This window comes from Periplaneta americana, chromosome 1 (genome assembly GCF_040183065.1).
Source record: "Periplaneta americana isolate PAMFEO1 chromosome 1, P.americana_PAMFEO1_priV1, whole genome shotgun sequence".
Taxonomy (NCBI): domain Eukaryota; kingdom Metazoa; phylum Arthropoda; class Insecta; order Blattodea; family Blattidae; genus Periplaneta; species Periplaneta americana.
This window is the reverse complement of record NC_091117.1, coordinates 144,727,640-144,749,973: the sequence shown is the minus strand read 5'-3', so window position 1 is coordinate 144,749,973 and position 22,334 is coordinate 144,727,640. Positions and strand designations below refer to the sequence as shown.

The 22,334-nt window shown below is 35.0% G+C and overlaps 2 protein-coding genes across 9 annotated transcripts in view; both read left to right on the top strand.

Moving 5' to 3' along the window:
• Window positions 1-22,334, top strand: part of gem (transcription factor CP2 like gemini) — a 506,340-nt gene that overhangs the window by 14,133 nt on the left and 469,873 nt on the right. The gene's annotated exons all lie outside the window — the stretch shown is intronic.
• Window positions 1-22,334, top strand: part of LOC138701732 (probable inactive tRNA-specific adenosine deaminase-like protein 3) — a 173,242-nt gene that overhangs the window by 73,828 nt on the left and 77,080 nt on the right. The window contains exon 1 of one of the 3 annotated variants that reach the window (XM_069828959.1): window positions 1,747-3,131. The exons of the other annotated variants lie outside the window; for them this stretch is intronic. The gene's annotated coding sequence lies outside the window, so the exon portion shown is untranslated. Of the gene's footprint in view, window positions 1-1,746; window positions 3,132-22,334 lie in introns of those variants that run through there. 3 annotated transcript variants of the gene reach the window in all.

Here is a 22,334-nt window from a genome sequence, read left to right as displayed (position 1 = left end):
ACAAGGCTCTGAAATCAGCTACAAGGGTCGATCCGGTTTTTTTTGCCACTACTGTACATGATATACGCCTCTTTCTCAGAAGTAATATTTTTGACTTAATGTATTTTTTTTATACTTAATACAATCTATAATATTAATGTATTTTGCTTGTAAACCGACGAAATGTAAGTTTAATCTAATTTAGTTTGACCTATAATGTCATTACATTTATTGCTTATTATTATTGGCCACCCTACTCCATTATCTCCTGGCCTAGTTGCCTCATAAGTGGTGCCATGTTGGTATCACTTGCGAGGTTCAGACCTTTCTTCGAACAGTTGACTAAAAACAATATTTGTTGCAGATGTGAACAAAGAAAATTTTACTCTCACATTCTAATAGTAGGCCCAATGGCCGATGCCAGACAAGGACTGAGGGATTCATGTATGCGGTCATAGGCCAAACTTTACAAGACACGAATAATTTCATGATATTATTTGTATTGTTTGTGTCGAGCAGGCCAAGTTATGAAATACAGAAAATTTGGAAGCTGAAAGCAGTTATAGTACTTCAGTCATTTTATTGTAATAATCAAAGCAACACCAAAATCACTCGAGGCATAACGATGAAATTGCATATACAGCAAATGTGCTACCGTACTTTAAATGGAAATCAGTACAAAGACATTACACATTGCATGAAGTTTCTCAGTATTATGGCGATGACTTGATAAGTAAACTAACAGAATGTAGGCAATAATAAACTACTACTAAATAATAATAATAATAATAATAATAATAATAATAATAATAATAGATGTGTGGTATTCACTGTTCATTCTCTCTTTCTCTCCACCCCCCCTTTCTCTCCCTACCCACCTCCTCAACTCTTTTAAAAGGTTGGTCACCTTAATTTTTTGTATTCGTCAATATATGTACCATGGAAACCTGAATTGTGTATCACAATATTGCATGTAGGGTAATGCTTTATTGTCGTTGGTCATGCAACAGGAAAACGCCAATGATAATTTACATTTTATGGTAGAGTGTATTAAAATTATTACAGTTGCAAACTAAATAAGAGTTTATTCTAATTTGCCATTATTTAGGTTAACCTTTCACACGTCATGCCGTTTAACAGCTATTGGTAATAATTTTTTGTGATTCCATACCTCCTTTCAGCCTATTGACGTTGATGGTTTTTCTGAAAATAATTCCAAACTGTTGCAATGCAGTTGTTCTTGCGTTTTTATCAGTCTTCAAATGTATGGTAAATACCATCTCTGATAGGTCTTGAGAATTGTTTCCGTGGTCACCATCACTTTTGCTGATCACTGATAATACTTCACAGGAAGATATACATTTTCTTCATGATTTTGGAATTTCTGCTTGCTCAGTCGAAATGGTGCAGCAACTGTTGTTACCTTCATAATAAATTCCTACTACTTTTCACTGTTCTCTTCAGTTCCAGGCAGCAACTGTTGTTACTTTCATAATAAACTCCTACTACCTTTTAGTGTTCTCTTCAGTTCCAGACATAAGCAACGTGAACTACAGCTTTTAGTCAGGCTATAGAGTCTTAAAATGCCTTATGTGTGTAGACGTCTTGTTGGCCTTCATTGGTTATCTTGTATTAATTGACTGTTTTCTCTTTTATAGCAGCAATACTTCTGATCTTTCATTAGTAATATGTGTGGATGGAGTCCTGAGGTAGTCATCTGTTGTTTTGATCTACTTTTTGAAACATTTATATCCGTTTCTATTCTTTTACGTGTCACCAGCACACAGCGATGATTAAGACGTTTAAGTATTTATAACGTAATGAATTTTTGATTGAGTTAAAAATGTTAATTTTCCATTTTATGTTTAAAATTGTGTTAATAAAATATTAAGACATTTATGTGAGCGATGCTGGGGTGCAGAACAATGTTTCATAACATAATTCTCCTCGGTCCTAAGATGAGATTTTAACACTGACCGTGGAATTTTTATATTCTTTGATTTATTAAGAGATAAAGTGTGACTTCACTTATGAAAAAATTGGAAGAACTCAGCAAAGTATTAGAGCATGTAACACATAATCTACATCAGGGCTGAAGGTAAAGTTTTATCAACATTTTTAGTGGGGAAAAAAGTTGAATGCATATTAATAATTTTTATCTTAAAATTAAGAAATAATATTTGAGTTTTTCACCACATACAAGTTATTAATATTAGCCTATTTCTTATGGAAAACCGTAGACATTTTTTTTTCAATGAAATACAGAATTAGCGTGAATCATATACTGTTGAGAATATGCCACAACCGGTCACACTGCGTTAGTTTCATTTTAGAAGCTAGGGAAAAATACCGAACGTATAGTACATGCCAAAAAAAAAAAAACAAGAATAAATCTTAGCTGAGATTCTCTGATTATGAGATGCATACAAAAATGTTGAAGAAGAAGAATACTACGTATGCATTATTTCGATCTCATTGGAGAGTAAACTAAAAAGTTCGAAATGATTAATCTGTCGTCGATACGTATTGCAATTTAAGACGATTGTGCGATTATGAGAATGCATTTGTTAAAGTTAATAACGAAACACTCGAATTCGTATTTTCTGTACAAAATTGCCTATTGAGTAGTCTTAGCGAAATAAATTTAAAGTTTACCGTAAGAAATGCAGCTGGCTGGTAACACTGTCAGAAAGACGTCAATTAAAAGCCGCACAAGTGTAGAGAAAGAACCAGAAATCAAGAGCCAATTAAAGTGACTGATAGAAACCATACCGAGAAACTGCTCACGATAGACTGAGAAGTCGTTGCGAATGTTCCACGAAGCATACTGTAGTGGAAGAATTCCAATGTTCGGCCGATCAGAGTTCATCCTTCCTTTTTGTTTTATTTTTTATTATTATATGTGAGGGGACAGATCGTCCATTGCTTCAATATAGCCAATCAAGATCGACTGATTGTGATGAATTATGATGACATCTGAATATCGGTCCTGCTCCTCCTCTCTCAGTGTACATACTGGCACCAGTGAGCGGAGTGTTTGATAACTGTGTTGCAATTTTATTGTGATTACGAACGAGCACTTTTTACAAAGGATTCCTCGTCTTTTGAAATGGTTCATGGTTATTGTGAAAAAAGAAATGTTTCTGCAGAAGGTGAGACTGCTATTTGTGATTTGTAACGATTTATTTACTCCTGACTATATATATGGTGTCTAGATTTTAAGGGCGTGAATCCTGAGATTGTGTATGATATGCATGACATACCGTGCAAGGGTAGTAATAGGCCCTCCTATAGCTCTGTGTTAAAACATAGGCTTACCATTAATCGGAATCGTGTTCGATTGCCGGCTTTAATTTACGTAATTAAGATCTGAGGATGAAGGTTTTTCTCTGTCTCTTAACATTTTACGGATATTCTCATTTAAGCTTATCTTCTCTTCATTTTATATAATTTAATAAAAAATATGACGTAAGAGCTTCGATGATTCCAGTCGGAGATGAACAGTAAGATTACAACATTCTCACAGCTACGCACCTAGACTCCTACTGTACATATGAATCGGTCATTTGTAAAACCACATGAGTCACAGAAAACAAGTTTCGAGAAAAATAGAAAAAACTATCTCTAGCTAATGTATTTTATGTTAGCTCTGTGAAATTTTTACAGGATGACCATACCTTAGTATGTCTGATTACAAAAGCATTGTATCTTAATTATCTCATTTCATACCAACTTAAAATATTTTTTAATTCTTGGACTCGTGTTGTTTTAACAAGTACCAATAAGATCAACTTCAGTATCCTGTTACAATATGTAGTGTATTGTTTGTTGCAATGTGAAATACATTATTATACAGTTTTCAATCAATTTATATTGTTATTTTTACTTGAGATTCAAAATGGTTCATTTCATTCACAAATTAAATACAAAATATCATAGCCGATTTAAAAAAAGTTATTTCTGAGTAATTCATTTTCAAAGCAGTGTGTCACATGTTTAATGGAAATATATGAGTACACACATATCTTCAGTTAACAATAAGTAAATAACGTAAATTGCATATTATCCCTCCAACAAAGACGGTGTTTCTTGCTTTGGGATCTCTTTTCTAGGACGTTTCCTCTTTTTATCATGCACTTCTACAATTCTTGAAGGTACAAATCTTGCTTATTTTTGCTTTCAAATGTTGCAGTTTTGTTGAAAATGTCTATTCTATCTGGTACAGGATTTTCATAGAACACTGTTGCTTGCACCTGAAAGCAACAAAATTGACAATATTAATATCTGTGCCATGTTTCTGACCATAACCCTACTTAATTTCACATAAATGCTTCTCGTTGACAGGACCAACAAAGAGATCTTGTGACAATGTAACATGGTAGCAAATGCATCACGGGTGCATCATGACGTTATTCATTAAACCACATTAGTCCGGGACTAATATTGTTTTGAAAGGAACTCAATATTTTATAGACTGCTCAGAAATGGTCGGACTCAGTTGTTTCGACTGGAAATGATGCGTCTACTCCTAGTGCATGGGATAGTACCAATAACTCGTTTTCGTAAAAATGTGGACTCATGTGGTTTTACAAATTATCGATTCATATGTTGTTTGGGGACGCCCAGTTAGCGAGATCCGGGATGGTTTATTCTCATTTGGGAGGGATCTCTGTAGTATACCCGGGCTGAAAATTCACCTATTGAGAATTTTGTAATTTCACTTGTCCCTTCATTTTTGCTTTCTTTTTTTATTCCATCATCCCTCCCAAGGATTTAACGAATACTAAATCCGTCAATGGTCGTCGTGCGCAAAGGCTTCTTTTTTCGCTTTCCGAAGATAAGAAAATAAATACACGATGTTGATGTAATATTTATCATTTCATTTTGCAGATATTTTAATTGCATTTTAAATGCAATCATAGATATTATCTTTCGTTATGCAAATAAGTAGACAGTATCATTTTACTACATGCCAGTCATTCTGGTTCATTTTTTTCGATAGCAGTATGTAACTAGTTTAAATATCATTGCCTTCATAATAATGACCACGATCAATGGTAGCTCAATCATTTAGCTGATGACTTCTCAGCAAAGCTACGATGAGCATCTGTGGGGCAGGTTTTCCTTAATTGAGGCGTTTTGTGGAACAAGAACTTAACTACAAAATCTTGATTATGAGATACAGAGCACCAAACATTTTAGATCTGGTATAACAGCAATGCGCAGAACGACATTCAAATGTTCTTAGAGGGCGCTATATTTGTTGGAGGGAAATAATATTTCGTCAGGAGGGCAACCAACCAACCAACCAACCAACCAATCACGTGCCGTGACGCATAACTTAAGTTATGCATTTTTTTTTCAAGTGTCACACCAAAAAGAGGTGTTTGCCTTGTCGGGTTTACAGAACAACCATGAGGAGGCCAGCCTCCAATAATACACAATCATCACAATAAAAATATTATAAACACAACAGAAATGATTTGATTAATTGGCTAGTGAATTATGGTCTTCTGAAAAGAAAATGTTTGGATTCACCTAAAGTTCTCATAATTGAAACTTCAGCCTAATTGACATTTCAATAGGCCTATATAATTAATGATCGACAGAGTAGAGTAGTTTTATTGACCATGTTGCGTTGACTTATTGAAAGGCTGAATTGTCTTGAACATACTAATAACGACACTTTCTTAAAAACCTCCTTGAGTTATGGTAGAAGTTTTGGATGTTAAAAGAACTTAACAATTTATGAAGTTCATGTAATTCTGTCTGTAACGGCTGAGATGTTTGTCTAGATGCAGAATGAGAATTGATAGACGCTATTTTAGCCCAGGTTGAAGTTGAGATCGAAGGTGATGGGGATTGCATTCTTAGTTAACTTTGTAGTATTGGTTTCGACGTGGTGAGATTTAGCCTACGTATGAAATAAACTTTGGGCATTGACGATAACTCGCAGCATGTTTATCTCCACAATTTGCACATAGAGTTTCATGTTGTGGTCCTTTCTTTGGACAGTCAGCTATAGCATGTTCACGCGCGCACTTAACACACTTACTCTGGTGATGACACCCAGTGGACACATGACCAAAAGCCTGACATTAAAACACTGACGTATAGCAGGAGGGCGATGTGATGTTAAGGATTCAATCATCTTCAAAAAATTGTGTAACTCTTGACTTGTTCCACATCTTAAAGCTTCATTGCTAATGTAAAATCTATGGAATACAATAAATGAAATTAAAAATGCATGCTGGAAACGGAAAAAGTCATACGTTAAGTTGTTATTCCAAGGAACGCTTCAGTTACTTCATATGTATTCCACCATTGTTCTAGAACCGCCACGTCATCAATCGTCGCCACTGCGTAGGTTCAGTAAGTGAAAAGGAATAATTGTTTTATCTCTAGAATAACTCAGGATTGTTCAGTTGATATAGAAATTGTCAATCAACTGCCCAAATTCATTTTTACCTTCACAGTTCTGTGTGCAACTGGTCTATATTTTATAACACAATTGAATATCCCGTAGAATTATTTTTAACAATTATTCTTTTCTGTCTACAATCTTTACCACGTTTTTTATTATTATTATTATTATGGACATTATTGTAATTATTATTTTGTTATTAGCAGCTTTGATGGTAGTTTTGCTTCAGAGTATGTGTCTCCTTCCTCTTAAATTCTCTAATGAGGACAATAACAAAATTTGTTTAATGGTATTGAGAGATTCATTATCCATTTTACACAATCACTTGTATAACACTACGTAATATTATTACTTCATTTCATTATTCTTCATTGTACTTTCATCTCATGTTTAAGTTAACCTCTGCTTTGTATTCTGGATCCTAGTAGTCTGCCATAGATGTCGGCCAGATGTCCAAAATTGTGGAATTAGTAGTATTGTTGCGCTTTTCACGACATTGTGGAGTTTGGCACGGTTTTAAAGCAAGACTTACTCATTGCATAAAAATTTGTAAAGAAAACTGAAGTGATTACATATTTATTATGCATAGTATTTATAAAGTTTTTCGGATATTTCACCAGAAAGGCCGAATACTAGCCTACTGGAAGAAAATTTCGACTGCAACCTCTCTTTATAGAAATGTTCTTGTGGGACATTGACGTTAAAACACCGAGAAGATCAATTTTGATAATGACTTGTTTATGAAGTGAAACATTATGCAAGAAACCGTAATTTTTATAGAAAGATTTTGAGAAGTTCGTGTTCAAATACGTATGTGACGTTTAACAAATTAATAAATAATAATAAATATCCATAAAGAGAGTTTTAAATTTATCTCGTTACAAAGTATGACAACAATAAATATTGTAATGCTGAATAAAATGTCAGTTTCTAAATTTCACGAAAATCTCTCTGGTAGAGAAACTGGTTTTGGACATTCAGTATCTATGTGCAACGATTTGTCCAGAACTATTGATAGGATTTTATTAGTATTCAAAATCCAAGAGTCAATTTATCCGTTTAACATTTCATTATCCTGGAGTCAATTTATCCAAAAATGAAAGATTTGAAATGTAATTGAGGACTTCACCCGAATAACGGCGTATACCCTTATACGCCCGTTTTCCGACGATCAAGGGATTAAATAGTTGAATGCGTATAGTACACTGTAGTAAATTTTGGTAAGTCTAGCTTCAATACATAACACAGGACACAGTGTTAAGTGTTACGTGTTTACGTTGAACAAGTGGACGCACCTATTACAGCGGCATCATACACTATTGCAAGCTGTACTGTAGTAGGCTAATATTCGATGTATAGGCCTACTTCAGGTTGTCAGTTGCAGCAGTGAATCATGACCGAAAATATATGAAAAAAAGGAAGCTTGTGAACAAAACTAAATGGGGAAAAAAAAAAAAAAAAAAAAAAAAAAAATGGAAACAGTGACAAGTCATACACAACTTGTACAGGCAAGGAAATGGAAGAGAAGTCATATACACCGGTAAGAAGATTATGTATGAAAATGTGTACACATGAAATTTCAAAGGACGATCAACTTTCTACTTTTAAACGCTTTTGAGACATGAGTTCAAAATTAGAACAATATCATTTTATTACTTCTTGCCTTGAAAGAGTGACTCTAAAAACTAAGAAGCTTCAGTAATTTAAGAATAGGGATAATGTGTTGAAATATAGTGTTTTCTGTAATTGGAGTAAAAAAAATTATGTGTCGAAACTTTCTATTAAGTCTATTGCAAATTTCAGAGAAACGATTAACAACAGTTCAGAATAAACTGGTTCCAGGTGACATCCTCAATGATAAGAGGTACATACTTAAATCGTCCTCATACAATCATGATGCAAAAGTATAAACAACTGCAATACAGCACATCAGGGATATTTTCAGCTTGGACCTCATAATCTGCATCATTTGTTTCCTTCAACATTTCGAAGATGGAAATGTAAGTGTCGCAACTGAAACTTTTGAGTCCAACATAAATGAACCCAGTGCCTTTGAAACCTTCCAAGGCGAAGGACTTAAGAGACCTCTTACAGTTTTTAAATGAAGATGGCCAAAGTTGACTGACCTCAATGCTGTATAAAGCCAAGACATCATCACACAATGGTGAAGATGACTCTAGCAACAATAGTGATGATGCATAAAGAAGAAAAAGACATAAGAATAAGAACCATAAACTAAAAATGTAATGTTATTTTGTAGGCCTACTTGTGTAATTATTAAATAATTTTATTTAATATGTTATGGTGAATGTATATTTAATTTTGTTGAATTTATTTTATTTTACTTTTTTGAGACAAAATTATTTATAAAGTACGAGATGTTCCCATATATAATTAATTTTCATGCAAAGTTAGACACCTAGAACATCAGAATAATTAAAAACAGTACTAAAACATATTGTCGCCGGAAAAAGGGTATATACAGAGTCCCATATTATATTTATTTACTAATAGTAGAACATACTACTTGCTGTTATGCTTCAATAATTTTGTTTTAGACATCCTCGAAACTATTTAACAATAATAAAAAACTTTTTGACGCAACTGTGATGAACCTGACAGCTTACAAACATTGAAATTAGTTTATATCAGAACTACATTTTTCTTATACGCCCTTATTCGGGTGATGTCCTCAATTGTTTTTAGTGGATGGAGCTTTATTTGAAATTGTCAGAACACAATAGCGATTTAATCATATTTATCAGAGAATTTCCTACGTCATTTATTGTATTACATAGAATTAACAGAAAATGGCAGTGTTTAATTTTGTGTGAATGGAAAACTTATTTATTGCAATAATTATCTGCGTAATTACCTTTCCAACCACGCTTGTCTGTATCGCCTTCGACGTAGGAGCACCTGTAAAAATGTCACCCGATGCACAGAAGTAAACAAACCAAAGAAATGGGTTATATAAACCTCTTGTGCATACTTCACCTCCTCCCCTATATTTGACTTGTTAATGAGAACCAGAAAAAAAGAGAAAAGTAAAATAGTCATTACCAACATGACTTCTGACTGCTCTTTCATTGGAAGAATCCAAAGCACCATTGTTTCTTTCATTAATAATTATGTCTGTATGAAACACCACATTCTTCGCTTTGTCAGTTAATCCATACGAGCTAACCCTTTTCTATAGGCAACAAAGATCATGAACGTGAATAAGTGATTTTGCTGTCGCGCTCTTAACTAATGAAATACGTAGTATTTAACATTCTTCGTTTAGAAATCAGCAATTATTATTTTACTTACCTCATTTGTTTCTCTTTTACGAAAATGATCGGACAGTTTATGTTTTAACTATGAACGATAAAATTAATCTCTTTCCAGACTAAAGCCTGGTTTATTTGATTTTTTTGTGACATTTTCACGTGTTGAATTACCTTTTCGCATAGGTAGAACAGTGTTAGCAAGCTTTTATGCAAGATTATTTTCTACGTACAGCATATGTTAAATCAGCGGTCATCAGCACAATGAACCCTCGGGCTAGCGTCTCTTACCCGCGGATAAGAGAGGCACTAGCATACATTCGTGGCTGCTGGCGGGTATGCTATCTCCCTCTCACTTCTGCACGACGGTGTATATTCTGATACACTCCTTACTCGTTACCCATTTCAGCGAGTTCTGACGACCATTTTGTTAAACTAAAAGTATAAAACAAGAAGACAATCATATATTCACGTGAATAGGCTATATTTATTACATTATTTTTTAAGTTGTATAAAAATACTGGCGTAAAGTGGAGAAGCGCTTGACAAATCTTCGAAATGGTGTATAGTGACCATTTCGAATACAGCGGACTTCCATTTGAAGTTTAATTCGTGTCATGTTGAGACTACTATATCTCTCTATAAAGGGAAATATTATTTTACGTATAGAGAATCCAAAGTTTTACACCTTTGAACTGAAATGTTAGTTTTTGTATAACTATGTTAAAATGATAAACGGCTTTTGAATTAGACAGTGATTGCCAAAATTCGTTTGATACAAGGTTATGTAAAGGAGCAGTTATATTAATTACTGTTAAAACATGTAATGAAAAAATACTGTATATACCATACAATTTACAAGTCCCCGATTTTTTTTTATTCAACGATGCTCGCAACTGCCGAGGCTATATCAGCATCGCCGGTGTGCCGGAATTTTGTCCCGCAGGAGTTCTTTTACACGCCAGTAAATCTACTGACACGAGCCTGTCGCATTTAAGCACACTTAAATGACATCACTCTGAGCCGGGATCCAACCCGCAACTTCGGACATAGTGCAATGTTATTATTGCTATTATATAAATAAATTTAACCACATAACGGGAACATAACAACGCAATTGAACACAGACTCTATAATAAACCTTTTTTTTTTATATAAATCTATGGCAATATCAATTCTTACATACATATCAGAAACATAGACACTAACGGCAAGCATAAGTCTACATGCAGAATACAAGCAGCTGGAATAAGATTCCTCATATATCCACTGCTATGGAGTAACGATTAGCCTGCCTGACCGTGAAACGAATGGGCCCGGGTTCAAAGGACAAGTTACCTGGTTGAGATTTTTCCGGGGTTTCCCCTCGAACCATTAAAAGAGCAAATGCTGGGTAACTTTCGACGTGACCCTGGACTCATTTCGCTGGCATTATCACCTTAATCTCGCTTGAACGCTAGATAACTATTGATAAAGCGTCCTAAAATAACCAGTTAAAAACATTTCTCAGTTCCTACATAAAAACTGACAAAAATACTGGTACCCTGTCCGACAAGAATTAAAAATAGGAGAACTGAATGAAATAATAAACAAAAACAGGAAAAACTGACGACAACCTATTGACAAGTTGACTGAGATCAGAATCCCAACTAGCCTTAAAATACCTAAAGGGGGCAGAAATTTGGGTAGGCCAAAGAAAAAACGGCCCGAGAAATAAGGAGCCGGAAGTGATTAAATAGTCCAGACTGTGAAGAAGAAGAAGAAGAAGAAGAAGAAGAAGAATTATGATTATTATAATAATCTTCTCTTCATCGATGTCTATGATATATGCCTAATACAACTATTCGATTACACTGAACAACAAATTTTTACTTTTTGTCTTGCTTCGAAATAAAAATAGGTGAATATTACTAATATGTGTGCCCTAAATCTAAATTTAAAATCCAAATTGCCCTATCATGTACCATTTTCCGGGGAAAATGAATTGAATTTTTTATGACAAAACTTATTTGTTTTTAATTTTTCACTGCTATTGATAAAATTACAACACACTAGGGATTCAGAATTCCTCATTTTACTTGAAAAAAGGTGTACTAAATACAAAAATGATGTTACATAGTTTAAAACACGACAATAATAATATTTCATGCGTATACTGAGAAAACTCTCGGAATTTGCACTTACATTTAAAATAATTTTCTGGATGACTTTTGTTTATAACTAGACCCGGGACTATATTTTACAAGAAACGAACAATAATCTTCAAGCATGCTAGATGATGATCTTCGTTTATATCGCCTTTCCATTTCAGATATTTCTTGATGAAATCTTTCCCCATGCTCTTCGTTTACCGCTCCAAAGTTAAGAGGTAAGAAATCCAAATGAGAATGTAAAAAGTGTACTTTGAGAGACATATTACACTCCATTTTGTCATATGCACTTGACATGGTTTCCACAACAAGTTCTATGTAGTTCTCAGCCCTAGAATTTCCAAGGAAATTTGAACAATCGTCTTTGAAAGCGTGCCATGTCATTCTTTCTGTAACGAAAATTTTTTTCCTCAAACAAAGAGTCAGCCATAATTTTGTGAATTTGTGGACCGATGAAAATGCTCTTTTTTAATTTTCCTTCACTCAAACTGGTAAACTCTGCCTTTAAATACTGAAAACCACATCCTTGTTTGTTCATTGCATAGACCTCACTTTGAACTGTTATGAAATTTACTTAATAGAAGGGAACCAATATCTGTTTATTTATTAGAAGTACAAAAGAACATGTCAACCACAAAAAGAAACCGGGAATCAGTCATAAATTCATAAAATGCATTAGCTTGTGTTTTGGTTTATACCCCCAACCCGCGCCTGATGTTTCCTGGGGGAGCGCTTATTGAAAAGTGAAATCATAGTATATCTTAAAAACCTTACGTGTTACGAAGAAAAGAGATGCATTTTCGGATTCAGCGCACATCAAACTATAAGGGGCACATTGTTTTAAGTCGGAGCAAAAGTCCTGTTGTTCAGTGTTATATTGATCATTTTTTGGAAGGTATTTCATCTCTTCTTTCTGTTCGCCGATATCTTGTTATTTTTGCAGGAAGGCTTTGAGACGTCCACATCTATTCTTTCCTGTATTTTATCGTTTTATCATTAAGGTTAAATATATTGATTTTCGTATAGCCAAGTATACAGTTATGACAATTTATTTTGCTTGCTTTTGTGCTGCTGCTGTTTTAAGAAATGTTGGATATTTCCAAGTACCTAGACACAGTGTGTGTATTTGACAAGGCTGGAGACCTTTCTTTAAGATAATTCAAAATGAACACATTTATATATATAGCTCGTAAGAAAATAAGATAAATCTGCGATTTCCTGTGGGTATTAGGATCCGGATCCACAGATTTTACATCCGGAAACTATCACGTAAACCACCAGAGTATTATTTACTCCGTTACAGTTAATAATAGTATCGACACGAATGCATTAACGCCATTCTTGTAATTATGATAAATAAATAATTGAAAACTGTATTAAAGATTACTCATTTTTTGCATGCGTTTGCGTATAATAGAATCTGACCTGTCAGTTTAATACAGGAAAATACAATAGTAATTTATAGTACACTATTTACTAAAAAGTAATTGGGCACTGTTTTTGCCCCTTCAGAACCTCGTGGTACCACCTCTTGTTGCTATAACAGCAGCCACCCTGTCAGGCATGCTCTCCACTAGTTTGTGTAGGATATCCACTGGAATGCGTCGCCATTCCTCTTGCAACATGGCACTTAGTTGGACAATGGAAGTTGGCCCCCATGTTTCGGCGGCTACTATGCAGTGGTATGCAGACAATAATGTTGATCGTTTGGAGTGGCCTGCACAGAGTCCTGATCTCAATCCCATTGAGCACTTTTGGGACGAATTGGACCGGCGCCGGCGATAGAGGCCTCGGAAGATGCGGCCAACTTCCATTGTCCAACTGAGTGCCATGTTGCAAGAGGAATGGCGACGCATTCCAGTGGATATCCTACACAAACTAGTGGAGAGCATGCCTGACAGAGTGGCTGCTGTTATAGCAACAAGAGGTGGTACCACGAGGTTCTTAAGGGGCAAAAACAGTGCCCAATTACTTTTTGGTAGATAGTCTATAAGAGAGTAAACTTAGATTTTATCTGCGAGTGGAAAGTTTAGTGCCCGAGGCGAAGTCGAAGGTGGTAATTTGCACGAACGCATAAAATTAGTTCAGTCTCGTGTGTTATACAATATTTTATCCATTACTGGTATCTAAATTTAATTTTAAATTCAAGGCGTTCTCTTTATAATGTATTATTTATGAAGAAGTTATAAATGAATTAATGTATGGATTTAATCGTTGCTAATGTGTTGGTTGTCAAGGAGACAGTGATTTTAAAAAACTTAATTCATTGCTGTGAATGAAGCCATTGTTCAGGTTGCTAAGAACGGTGAAATAAAGACCAGTTTAGATACCAATCATGGATAAATGTAATTGTTGTAGTGGGAGAGGCAGCCTGAGTGAACCTCAGAGCGGAAGTAAAGGATAGATTTTACGTGCCAAGAACGGTAGAAGCTGATCATCACTAAAGTGACAATCACTGTCATAATATTTGTAATTAATAATAATAATAATAATAATAATAATAATAATAATTATAGTTATAACCAAACCACAGTCATCAATGCAACCACCACTACCACCATCACATTTATCACCATCATAGCTACACTTATCGACATCATCAACATACTCATCATTACAAGTCACCATAACCATTACTATCACTACAACCACTATCACTACCACAACCACTGTCAACTGAATTACTATTACCGCCACTTCTGCTGCCATAACCATTAGCATTACCTCTACCTTTATAACACAACTAATCACCATCATCACCATAACCACAACCATCACAGCAAATACAAATACCATCGCCGCCGCTGCCATCATTATCATCATTGACAAAATCGAAAGAAAATGACATTTAAATAGTCTGTTATTCACCGTGCTCGCACCACAGCTTCTTAAAAATTAGTCACCTTGTTTCAATGACTGCCCTGCAAATCTCGAAGAGATGAGGCAACTTCCTGGAATTTGGCTAAGATAAAGGAGAAGAATATGCAACAAAATGAAGAATTTAAGGGAAAACTATAGATTTTAACGAGGGTTTACTATGTGTTTCAATCAGAGGTGGTCCATGTCAGTGCCTTCATTCTCCATCTCCTCCTTCCGCGTTTCACTTTTGTTATCAGATCTTCCAGATGAGGGAGTGTGAATTACAAAACAAATTGTAGGCGCAGCGTGCATTCTTGCAATCTTTGTGTTAAAAATACTGTCTACTACAGTAGACATCCCTTCCGAACCATGTTGAGGACACAACGTCATATCCAGGACATGGTGAAAGTTTCCTCCCTTCCAAACATAAATTCTAAAGACACCCTCGTACCAACAAAAGAACAGTAGTGGTCAAAGTCCCCACTTAAACGAAACTGCTATCAAGCATTTTATATTACTTCCGTTGTGTGAAGTGAAGCCTTCAGTGGAATGAGGGATGGGGTTTAGAGTCTATGCCAAACTATAAAACTCAAACTTCACTGTTATTCACTTATTCAGTAGGTAATTACTGCTGACCTATTTGGTTAGAAAATGATTTAACAGACCTATCGGCAGAGAAAAAAGTAAAATGCATTCCAAATGATCTGAAAGTTCTTCAAAGTATTAAAAATGACCAAAAAATGTCGAAAAATATAAAAATGACCCATTAGTTCAAAAACGTCAAAAAATGCAATATAAGAAATTACTTTTTTACGTTGATATTAATATAGGAAGGATTTCTATTTTAATAGACACCATCCTAATGTGAAAAATAAGAATATGACTTTTCATCAACATCCGCTCCCTAATCATCATTTTGTGGTCGTAAATTGTATTAATAGGACGAATGTCTTATCCGTGTGAAATTCCTAGACCTTTATCTTTCCAGCATTTCCATGATAGTGTAATATTTCCTAGTAGATGTCTATAGAACAATAATGGTAGAACAGATTTTAACATGTAGTTTCTAATTCTAAGATATTATTTTATTTCATTTATAAAATTGGTGCGTTTTCACGAGTATTATTTTATAATTTTGTGTTTAAAACCAATAACTAAGTTAGAAAGTCAATTTGTACTCTCTCCAGTTTTCATATTAAAGGGTGCTATTCATACACATTTCGCTAGCCCGCGCTACAAGCGTGCTAAACTAGCCCCGTCTATCGACTGGTTACTTGTACAGGATTCATATCATATTATATTGCTAACACTGGTTTATGAATACGAAAAACGTTAGTTCGCTGGTCATCCACCGGAAGCCCACGCTAAGAATGTCTATGAATACGGCCCTAGGTTTTTAACTAGTCAGTATTGTGTAGTACATTTTAAATTAGCATTTGAATCTCAAAATTCCCAACTCCATTTTTTGTATGTGTGTAATTTTGTTTCGATTTCCTCATTAGATAAATAGTCCTACTGCCTTTCAATTAACTTAATTGCAATCTGTTTCTATTTTTCCCATACCTCCTACACATTCCCGTGAGGTTAAGGAGATAAAACCATACAAATATAGTCTCAGATTTTGAAAGAGAAGGTCATGGTACTATTGCTATTGCTACTTTGTTCTTGTAATAGTTGAAAACGTTGATATTGTGAGACCATCTCAAGAAACGAGTAAAGATAGAAGTGATAAAGTTCTGCCTTTTAATTCATTGAAGTTTCATAATACTAACATAGGTTAAGGACCTGTTTGAACGTTCCAGGAAGCGTTGTGATCGAACACTTCTTTTGTTTTTACTTAAGTATCTGCTGAGTCTATAAACGTGTTGTCTCATTTAATGGTTAGGTCTGAGGTATAGGTCGTTAAGGAAAAGAAAATTCTATACTGTTGTTGACGTAGTATTACATAAAGCTTTCTATTTTGAATATCGACATATATTTTATGTTAACAACATTCTTTTTTGACGCAGAAGTCTTAAATTTCGGTGCACGTAGGGGGGGTCACTTCGGCGCTCGCAGTGTCAGATATTCGCGTTATGTTCACAGTGCTCCGTGCCTAGAGTAATGAACGATATATTGTTTGGATGATAAGAAATATACCTATACGCCAAAAAAGCATAGAGAAATCATGAAAACTTCCAAAAGGGCAGCATGTCAAAATCACCTATGAGTTTCGCAATAACCCAAGAAACAAATATTTTTTTACGAAGTTGTAATGATGCCTAACAATCTGAAACAATTAAATTAGTTAAGAAATAAATCTAATTTTCAAAAAAATATTTTATATAATTTTTTTTTTCAAAAAAATATTTCATATAATTTTACGATGCCGAAACTAGCTGCCGCATAAAAGCAAGAAAACTACAGAAAACGGAAGGAGAAGACAGAGAAGGCTTCACAGAGGTCGAAAAAAAATAAAGTTCGCCAACATTCAACTTATCGGTGTGACGCTTTGTGTAAAATTTGCGATTCAGTCGAAGCTTGAAACCTGACGATTTTTTTTTTTTTTTACTTGAAAGTAGTACAATCTCTGCAAGAGGTTCCCTATAGACCAACATAATATTGCAAATGGTTTTCATTGTAACAGATTTTTCTTTGAAATTACTGAAATTGCACCTTTAAAAAAGACTACTACCGTAAAGTAAATAATCTATGACCTTTAAATCGCTAATAATTACAAGTATATTTTCTGAGACACCGAATAATCTTTACAAATGGTGAAGTATCAGCAATAAAATTAAGATGGAAAGTATTAAAATATTTCGTCCATATTCCAAAACATTGTAATGAAGGTTATTATAACAAAGTTTAAGTTTACTTCTAACTCATAACTTAGACGAGTTATGTTTGAACTTAAATTGGCACTTCTCGCCAGAGAGACTGGCGTTGAGCCTAGTATGATTAGATTTATGATGGATAGAGCAACTAGTTGTAAGTTTTCTTACAGTAGCCTACTTACAGATTTATTTACTATTTTCATCCCGTCACGTTCCGTTGACGCTTTGTCATCAGATGAATAAGTGATTATGTAGTCCCGAATTTCTAGTATTTAAGTCTCAATTTAATCTCACGGAGATATGTATTAGTGTTTTATATTTCTGTAGGCCTATATACTATTTATATTGCATTTAGAATTTCATAAATCTTTTTGCAAACATGGAATGTTTCATACCTAAGCGGGATTCGAACTCATGTTCATTGTTTTTAGAACTAAAAATTGACTTGAAATGTTGCATATACCGGTTATAGAATATTGGTAAATAAATTATCACATATTAGGAGTGTATATTTTATGTTCAATTAATTTCAGTTTCGTACCTCCATGCACGTACACGGTTTTTTTTTATAAAACACTATTAAAATATTTTGTGGCATTTTATAGAAACATGTTACTGGAGCGAAAGCACAGTAGTGATTCTCAAAACTATTTCTATGAAGAAGATTCTAAACTCGTTAAGTATCTTCTCATTGTGAGACTTGTTAGCCACAGTAATGTATCAAAGTATACCGTGTCCCGCTTAGAGGAATCAAGAAATAAGTGCTAATTTAAAGTATAAATAATGGTTTTATAACATAACTTTTTGTATAACTTGATGTAAAAACTCTCCGAGTTTCTAAGAATGGTCAGTGCAACACGATGTGTGCGCCTCGAGCTACCCTGAAGACATCCAAAAGGTACTCAACCATCTGCCAAGTGTTACATAACATTTGTGGAGTGATTAGCGCAACTGCATTTATAATGCGTTGTCTCAGTTTTTCCTAAGTGTCAACTGTACCAGTTGGTACACAACATTAGTCATAAAGCCCCAAAAAAGGTAAATGGGCATCAAGTTGGGTGACCTAGGTGGCCAGGCAGGGGTTCTCCTTTTCCGATCAACCCATTGTGAAAGTTTTCATTCATGAAGCCACGCACTGCTCCATAGTAATGGGGTGGAGTCCCATGTTGCTGAAAAAACCGATTCTGAGAGGAGTTGATTAACAAAAAACATTCTGGAACATGTCCAGATACACATTTCCTTTGATTGTCGCCTCGATGAAGAATGGTCCAATAACGGAATGTTCTACTGAACGGCGCCAGGCTAGTTTCCACGATAAACATTAATGCGCATGCGCATGCGCATGGACATGCAACTGTTTTTAAACCATTGATGCATAAACTTGGACAGTTTCTGCATCTTATCAGATGTAAATCAAAACAATATCTTGATCTGATTTTAAATGGTGAGCATTTATTTCTCAATCCCTCAAAGCGGGACACGGTGTAGTTAAATAAAATGAAAATGAAAGTCACAGTTTCTACAAAAATTGTATTAGATTACTTGGCAGTGACATGATAGCGATGAAAATGCAAAATGTGCTAGTAATCTCAAAAAATGTTTCTAGGCCTATATATGGCATTAAAATGTATTTAATCTAAAAGGTTCCAAATATCAAAACTAGATTGAACTGGTTTGCCGTGGGGTCAGGTTACACACTTGGGATACCATAAGAGCAGAGGCAACTGTCATAGTATTGTGATCATCAAGTCGATACTGTACGTGTCAGGGTCGTATTGAAAATCTTTCTGGTTCGAGAGAGACATTAACTCTTCTTGCAAAGTGTTTTTGTACATTTTAGACATTAGTAATTTTGTTTAAAAGTTCTAAAATTGTTTTCACTCGCGGTGAAGCAGACTTTAAATGTAGAATACATATTTTTTTTTTAATTGACATCGTATCAACGAATGTAAATATTGTATTTTTAATTAGGTACATAGTAGTGTCATTATACTGACTTAGGAGGTCTTATCTCACATTTACGATAATATGCAGATGATTAATAGCTCATTAAACCAATAGACGAGTTCTCACTAAAGGTACAGAAATTCGAAATACGTGGTCGTCAAAGCTATTGCGGAGTACATAAGTGACTAGTGGTTTTTTTTTATTTTCTGCTTGCATAATTTGTATTATTGTCATATATTATCGTCTCTGATTAGCTCTGTAGTTGAAAGGAGTCGTTAAATAAAGAATAGAAATTTCTCCGATACCGTGAACTATCCCGAAGACAGCATGTTTTTTCTTTGTTAAGAATATGTTTTTATACAAACCTTTCCATTCACCTTCTCGGAAGCATTTTTATGCGTTTTAAGCACTTCACAATGATACCTTACATATAGTTTGCCACATAGTTTACACACACAACTTTCAAATGGACTGTGGAAATATTTCTTTTTACAGAATTTTTTTGTGGTAGCCAAGTACTGCTAGTCGAATGATTGCACTTCTTAATTCCTGATTGGGCCCTATCCAGTTTAGATTAACTATGGCATCAGTTGCATAAAACTCCTCCCAGATCTCATCTCTCTTCTCTCTTCTTGTTTACTTACTACTAATACTACCACTATCTACTATTTCTTACTACTAATACTACTACTACCACCACCATCATCACCACTACCACTACCACCACCACCACTACCACCACCACCACTACCACTACCACCTCATTTTCTTATGTTATTTTAGGAATACAGAGTTGTTTCCGATCTCTGATAACGAATTTGAATGACATGTGCGTCAGGAGTCACACGACAGTTGAACTGTGGCGCGAGGTGACAGACCAGTAGTGAGTGCTCTCATAGTCAGAGTGCACGGGAACTCACATTAGAAATTCCCAAGAAAATCGAGCCTTTTTGAGAGGAGTACATAACAACCCTTTCCGATGCCAAGTACAGTTAAGTGAAAATAAAAGAAGCGTGCAATAAACGAGGTTTCGTTATTTCCAAGAAAGGCATCTTCTGTGTACTTAATAAGATTGGTAAAGCTCGGATGGAATTAATTTGTATCATCTCGTGGAGTGCGGCGACTTGTGACCGGGGGGGGTGGATTTGCTTGCTTTTTCCACTCTGGAATGAGTCCCATCCGAGCTTTGCCAGTCTTATTAGGTACACACAAGATGCCTTCCTTGGAAATAACGAAACCACGTTTTTTTGCAGGCGCCTATGATTTTCACGTAAGTGTACTTGGCATCGGAAAGAGTTATTACGTATCCCTCCCTAAAAGGCTCGATTTTCTTGGGCGTTGCTACTGTGATAGATACACTGTGCACTCTGATTATGAAATCACTCACTACTGGTCTGTCACCTCTCGCCGCAATTTAACTGGCGCTGTGATTCCTGGCGCACATGACGTCATTCAAATTCGTTATCAGAGATCAAAAACAACCCTGTACACATGTGACAGGAATGCTGATACGTTACTGTCGCTTATAAAGCTTGTAAGACACCTACGAATCATGGGTATCACAGATTGTACCATATGGAGGCGAATATGCAAGGTAGAAGAAACTCTTCAACCCTAGAATGCTATCGTACGTAATTTTGACGTATAATGGGTAAACAATTGATCTTCTCTACTTTTTCCGCCAAGCGAGCCCCTCCTTCTTCCAGCTATGCCTCCAGCTGTCAGTTGCTGACCAGCAATCGTGACAGCAGGTTGCAATTTACACGCTTAGCCATGTGATTATAAGATGTATTTGGAAGTATGCGTCAGATTTACGTATCAGTAGTATTAATGGAACATTTTCTGTCAGTGCAGTTTATTTATTTCCCTATAAGTGTTTTTATCTAACAAGTAACACTGGATGAAAACTTACGTGATAATCCTGACACTATTATGCAAATTATAGATCAGGGATGTCAACAGCGCTCTCGAGCTTTGAACTGCGGAGCCTTCACGCCTCCCTTACCGTGCAACGGTAGCAGGCAGTCCGGCCGAATGATAGTAAACAAAAGCGAAACTGCGGCGGCTAGTACTTTGATAACTTTTATACGAGTACATCTTACTAATTGATTAGGAACTCAGTTTAGATTTGCACTTGACGATCTCTGATAAACAAAGAATGTAGCCTACATGAGAATGAACTATGATAATAATAATACTAATAATAATAATAATAATAATAATAATGATGATAATAATAATGATAATAAAGTTTTATCTACTGGGTCATTCCATGAATGTTGTTCGTTAGTGATGGAAATAGGTAAATCATAATAATAATAATAATAATAATGTTGTTAATGACACATTTAAAATATCAACTTTGTGTGTATGTTTTGTAGCAGTGCAACTTCAAGTTCAGAAACGTAATCTGTTTTGATATAATGTATAAAATTTAATTGCTTTTAGCGCGACTTGAAATTTGTTCATAGTTTTTGTTACAGATTCAAAAATATCTCTTCCTCCAGTTCGATCCTTTAGCGAAATGACATCTACAAGATGAACATTAAAGTCTGAGTCGACACTCCTTATGAATATACTGTAGCTAGCTGCGCCGTAACTTTCCGATTGGTACTTTCATCATGAGCTGTAGTGAGTAATAAGTGAAAGTTTTCATTCTTGCTATCAGTTGTTCCTCCAAGTTATCTCCCATTTATGATACGCGCTCTGCAACAATATTACGAGACAAACATATAGATTTAAAATCATTAACGTATTCCGGACATATCCCTTTTGCACCAGCTATGAGACAGCCTTTCACAAATTCTCCGTTAGTAAATAGCTTTGAAGCCGTCGCAATAATTTCACAAATTTTGTAGCTAGCACGAACCAAGCTTGTTCTACTAACACC